Below are 6,240 nucleotides of genomic sequence, written 5' to 3'. Positions count from 1 at the left end.
ACTATCCACTAGTGCGGGCATTTGGGCCCACCTGTAGCCTGCCAGGTTCTGTTTGATAGTTTACAAGATAGACTGTCCACTAGTGCAGGCATTTGGGAGTTTTCCTCTCTGTAGTCCATCACTTTCTGTCTGACAGACTACCATGCACATACTGTTAATATATCTTGTCTTAATGTCTGTGTGTCTGTCTGTTTTGTGGCTTTCGTAGAACATTTCCTCTTTCACATTCATTCTGACGTGGATGCCTGGAAACTCTATTCGCCTCCATTTAAAATTGTTAGTCTTTGTTCTATTCCTTGTCCAACAATAATTACTTTCTCTTTCAGACGCTCTTATCTTCCTCCTCGAAGGGCGAAATTTGGCTTAGAAAGTTGGCCCACTTGAAGCAAAGAGGGAGTAGGGTAGTCTTTTACCAGATGACACTGCTGAAACATCAAGTGTCTCCCTCTACCCCTTTGGGATTGTAGACAGGCCAGTCAATCCACATTTTTCTCCTTGGGACACTGTGAGTTGTGGTTATATCCTAAATCCCCGAAAGCACAAGTTGTTTCGTTTTGTGACATTTGTAATTGCCTTCCTCCTTTTTTCTTGTCTTGTGTGTGGATTGATATATGTTGAAATGGGTCAGAACCAAAGTATATATCTTACCTTTCTGACAGCTAATTTTAAAGATGATAAGGAAAGAGCTAACAATTTAGATGTTGAAGTTAAAAAAGAAAAATTACTTACTTTGTATAAGTCAGAGTGGCCTACTTTTGAGGTTGGATGCCCCTCCCAAGGAACTTTGGGTCTAAATACTATTGGGAAGGTTAAACGAAGGGTTTTTTTTTAACAGATAGCACAGGGCACCCCGATCAGATTCCCTATACTTTAGTATGCAGAATTTGGTGTAGGAAACCCCAAAGTGTCTGTCACGCTTTCTACCCCTTTCTGTGGATAAAAACAAGATTTTAGCATCAATAAAAGATACGTCAACTACCCCCTCAGTCCCCTTATACCCCATTTTACAAGAAGGGAGTGAGGATCTTCTCTCATTAGACTCCGATCTCCCCCCATACCCTTCACTGCTGCCTCCTCCATCCCCCATGGAGCAAGGGGAGGCAGCTGGAGGCAAGGATCAAGAAGCCAGCAGCAACTTGGAAGGGCCAGCAGTAAGAACTCGTGGTCACATTTAGAGAGCTGCCAGCCTGAGACTCCCTGACACCACAGTGATTCTGCCGCTCAGAGAAATTGGACGACTGGATGAAACTGGAGACCGCCGACTTCACTATTGGCCCTTCTCAATGAGTGACTTATATAATTGGAAAACACAAAATGCAAAATTTTGAAATAATCCCAAAGATTTGATTTCTCTCCTAGATAGTGTAATGTTCATGCACCTGCCGACCAGGGATGATTGCCAGCAATTATTTTGGGTCTTATTAATCTCGAAAGAAAAATAAATGATTCAAACTGAGGCCAAGAAAGTAGTTCCCGGTGATGACGGGCAGCCTACTGCTAATCCTAATTTAATCAATGCATCTTTTCCATTAACCAGGCTCCAAGCAACGGTTGGGACTACAACACGGCAGAAGTTAGGGGGAGATTATGGGTCTATCGCAAGATTCTAATGGTGGGTCTCAGGGCAGCAGCCTGCAATCATACCATTTTGGCTAAATTATACATGGTCTTACAAGGAAGGAAACCCTACAACGCCCAAATAGTCAAGGTCTATGCAGAGATCAGTGCACTTACTGCCAAGAAATAGGCATTAGGCCAAAGAATGTCCTAAGAAAAGGGAACTTTGAACAAAGCAGTGGCAGCTGCATAGAACCTGGACCCTAATGGTTAACAATCTTGCTAATAATGAATAGGGACCTCAGGGTTCAGTTCCTCTCCTTGAACCCAGGGTAACGCTAAAAGTGGAGGGGACTCCAGTAAAATTTCTAATGGATAGCCAGGCTTAATACTTGGGTTTAATAAAGCCTCAAGGAAAAATCTCAAATAAAACCTCTTGGGTGAAAGCAGTCATGGGGATTAAACAATACTCATGGACCACCAAAAGAAGAGTGAACTTGGGATGGGACCAGTGTCCAACTCATTCTTGTTTATTCCAGAAAGCCCTTATCCCTTTTGGGGAAGAGACTTGTTAATCAAGGTGGAGGCACAGATTCACTTCTATCCAGAAGGCCCCCAGGTGGAGGATGCTCAAGGAAGACCAATACAAGTATTGACTCTCGACCTGGAAGATGAGTACCGGTTGCGCCAACCACCCCAGCCTCCTGAACAAGAAATCTATTGGCTGGAAAGATATCCAGAAGGTTGGGGAGAGACTGGTGGAGTGGGACTAGCGAAACATAAACCAGCTTTCTTCATCGAGGTAAAACCAGGACCCAGTTAGAGTTCAGTACCCTATGTCCATGTGGCATGGATGGAATAACACCCCACATTAGGTCTCTGCTAGAACTGGGTATATTGTGACCCTGCCAGTCGGCGTGGAACACTCCTCTGCTACCGATCTGCAAGCCCAACTGTAATGAATATAGGCCAGTACAGGACTTAAGGGAAGTCAATAAAAGGGTAAAGGAAATTCACCTTACCGTACCCAAACCCTTCACTCTCCTGAGCACCCTGCCTCCAAATAAGCAGTAGTATACAGTATTAGATTTAAAAGATGCCTTTTTCAGCCTACCCTTGGCACCCAAAATTCAAGATCTCTTTGCCTTTGAGTGGACAGATGTCAAAGGAGGTATCAACAGACAACTGACCTGGACAGACTCATTCAAGGATTCAAAAACTCACCAGCACTCTTTAATGAAGCTCTGCATAAGGTCTTGGGTGAGTTTAGGGGAAGCCACCCTGGTCTGACTTTGTTGCAATATGTGAATGACTTTCTTATTGCCACTGAAACCGATAAAGAATGCATGCAAGACGGGTTCTGGGAAGATGGCGGAGGAGAAGCTGGAATCTGAACAAGCTCTCGCATAGAAAGCAATTTTAGAGTTCTAGTGAACAGTCCTAAGCCAGAGAATCACACCAAGTGTGCCATCACAGGACAGAGAATTAGACAAGAGAGGGGAAGCCAAGGAAACATATCAGCTGCGGCTACGGCGGCAGGGTCGCGGCAGCGACCACCGCCGAGGGGTCATACCTGAGACACAAAGAGTCCGGGACGAAGGAGCCATACGCAGCAGACGAGCGGATTCTACTCAACACCAACAAGAACCTACAAGGAGCGGAAATCGTCATCCTGCTGTTTGCAGACCAGAGACGACCCAGGATCCAAGACTCGGCGTGAGTACAAGCCCGACATCCTCACTCCTTCTCAGGAAGCAGAGGAGGGAAGGCCACCACTCCCCCCCCCAGCGCCGGTGATCTCCATCTTGGATACCGACAAAGCTCGGAGGAGCTGCTAGCTCCAGCTCAGGCCTTGGAATAAAACGAGTCATTTAGCAGGTCACAAGAACTTAACGGCGAAGTGACCTGCCAGACTCAGCTCCATCCAGGGAAAAGTCACCCAGCTCAGGCGCCAGCCATAGGAGTGCCTTGCCTCACTGGGTAACCAGAGCCAGAGGCTGCCCCTCCCTCTAGCAGCCACCACAATCAATTGAAAAACAGAAACCCTGAGAATGGCTCCAGGCTGGGCGCTGTGAGCTTTATCACAAAATAGACCCAGGGAAAAGCTACTGTTTGTTGAAAGGCCTCAACTCTACCCAGAACCTAGCACCATCACCACATGCCCGTCTTTTGTGACTCTCAAAGCAGATCACCCTCCCAGAAAACTAACCTGGGAGGGGGATCTCAAAATCTTGGGTAAAGCAGAGCATTTTTCTGCCTCTTCCAACCAACCGACTTAAGAAACCAATCAAGCCACAGGACCTCAAGCTGACCAGAGACTCCAACAAGAGACTGGTTAGAGACAAAAGGGAGATACAGGATTCTTCCCACTCCTCCCCCCCCCCAAAAAAAATCAAAAGACGCTTTTTTTTCTTTTTTTTTTCTTCTTCTTTTTTTCTTTTTTTGCTTGTTTTTTGTTTTTTGCTACCTTATATATATATATATTTTTCCCTTCTAAAACTTTTATTATCTTTAATTTTTGCCTCTTCTGAAAAAATAATTGTTTTCCAGTAACTTTTTTTTTTTCTCATCTTATAATTTTTATTTTAGGAATATGTGAATGAGCGTTTTCCTTTCTTTTCTTGTCTTCTTTCTCTTTTTCTTTCTTTCTTAATTATCTTTTTGTTTTTTGTCTAGCTCTACTGAACTTCTGATCTTTTCTTCTCCCTTTCCCATCCTTAAAGCTTTTCACATCTCCTCTATGTCCCTCCCCTTCTCAGAACATATTCACATTCCTCTCTAAATAGATGGTCTTTTAACTTCTATAATAACATTAATTTTTACGTTTCTATTTTTTTCTGGTCTCTCTCTCTCTCTACTTGCATCCTACCCAACCCATTTCCTGCATTGTGATTGGGACATAGTTAACTCTCCCTGTGCCTCCCCACACCAATCTATTCCTATTTTTTACCCACATCTCTCCCTAATCCTAATAATTTCTGGTTTTCCAAATTCTTTTCTGCGGTTCGAAGTACTTTAACATATAGTTGTTTTATGTTGAATAGATGTATCTGTTGAACTAGATTGTATCTGTAGACTATTGACTTTACAAACGCAAACTTTGGTTGATGGTTGCCTTAAGATAGTGTTCTAGCATAAAACTGGTGCAATCTTCATCTCAAATGGGCCGAGTAAGCCGGAAAAACACAAGAAAAATGGCAAATTCGGGTATCTCAATTCCCAATCTTGATAATCAGGGATTAGAACAGATAAAGAATAATCCAGAGGAGAGTTCCCAAATAGCTCTACAAACACTAATAGCAAACATGATAAATGAGAAGTTTGACAATGTACAAAGGACTCTGTATGAGCGTGATAAGGAGAGAGAGGAGGCATCCCAGAAGTTTATACAGGAATATCATAAGTGTGAGGAAGCTACTCAAAAACTGATACAGGATTTGCGTGAACAACTTGAGAATGCTCAAAGAGAAAGGGAGGAATAGCGTGAGCAGTCAGAGAACACTCAAAGAGAACTGCAGGATTCCCACGAACAGGAAGAAAGAGAACTGCAAGAATCCCACAGACAGGAAGAAGCTAATCAAAGAGTAATTCAGGAATTGAGAGACCAGGTAGAGAATACACAAAGATCACTAAAGGCATTCATGGAATCCATTAAAAAAGAGCTGAAGGAAGTCAGGGAGACCACAAAGGGAATGCTGAATGGAACCCAACAGAAGGAATGGGAGTCCAAAGAAACCATAACAAATCAACTAAGTGATTTGAGAACAAACACTGAACACCAAATTAAGGAAGTAAAGAAATTCCTACAAGACCTAAAACAGAGCTTCAACAAAGAACTTGAAGCCATCAAAGCTGACCAATTAGAAGGAAAAGAGATAAAAAACAAAGTAGAGAGTCTTGACAGCAGGTTAGACCATGCAGAAGATCGAATCTCAGGGATTGAAGACAGCCTAGATATTATAGAGAAAGAACATACAACCTTCCAAGACAAGTCCAAGAAATATGGTAGGTCTATCCAATACCTGGAAGACACCATCAGAAGGCCCAATCTAAGGATAATGGGTGTAGAGGAGCACCTAGAAACAGAAGTTAATGGTCTAGGAAATTTGTTTAACAGGATCCTAGCAGAGAACTTCCCAAACATACAAAAAGATAGGCCTATTCAGATACAAGAAGCTTTTAGAACCCCAAATAGACCAGACCAGAATAGGACATCCCACCGTCACATTATAATCCACACAGGATCAACCCAGACCAAGGAAAAGATCCTTAAAGCTGTCAGGGAGAAAAGGGTAATCACCTACAAAGGGAAACCAATTAGAATTACCTCAGATTTCTCAGCAGAGACAATCAAAGCAAGAAGAGCCTGGAATGACGTATGCCATGCCCTAAAAACAAACAACTATCAACCAAGAATACTGTACCCAGCTAAACTCTCCTTCATAACTGAAGGCCAAATAAAAACCTTCCATAGCAAAGAAAAATTGAAACAATACATCTCCACCAAACCAGCCCTACAAAAGATTCTTAAAGATGTCCTACACATAGAAAACCAACAAGACCGCAACAAAGGCCAAGAAACTGCACCCAAACTGAGAATCCAAGAACCTTAGGAAGAACCCAGTTTTTGTAGCCCCCAAGAAGGTGGATAACATGGCAGGAACTCCCAAATACTTCTCAGTA

Source organism: Dipodomys merriami, unplaced genomic scaffold, assembly GCF_024711535.1.
Source record: "Dipodomys merriami isolate MVZ:Mamm:240054 unplaced genomic scaffold, mDipMer1.0.p SCAF_1569, whole genome shotgun sequence".
NCBI lineage: Eukaryota > Metazoa > Chordata > Mammalia > Rodentia > Heteromyidae > Dipodomys > Dipodomys merriami.
Note: the sequence above shows the minus strand (reverse complement) of the source record.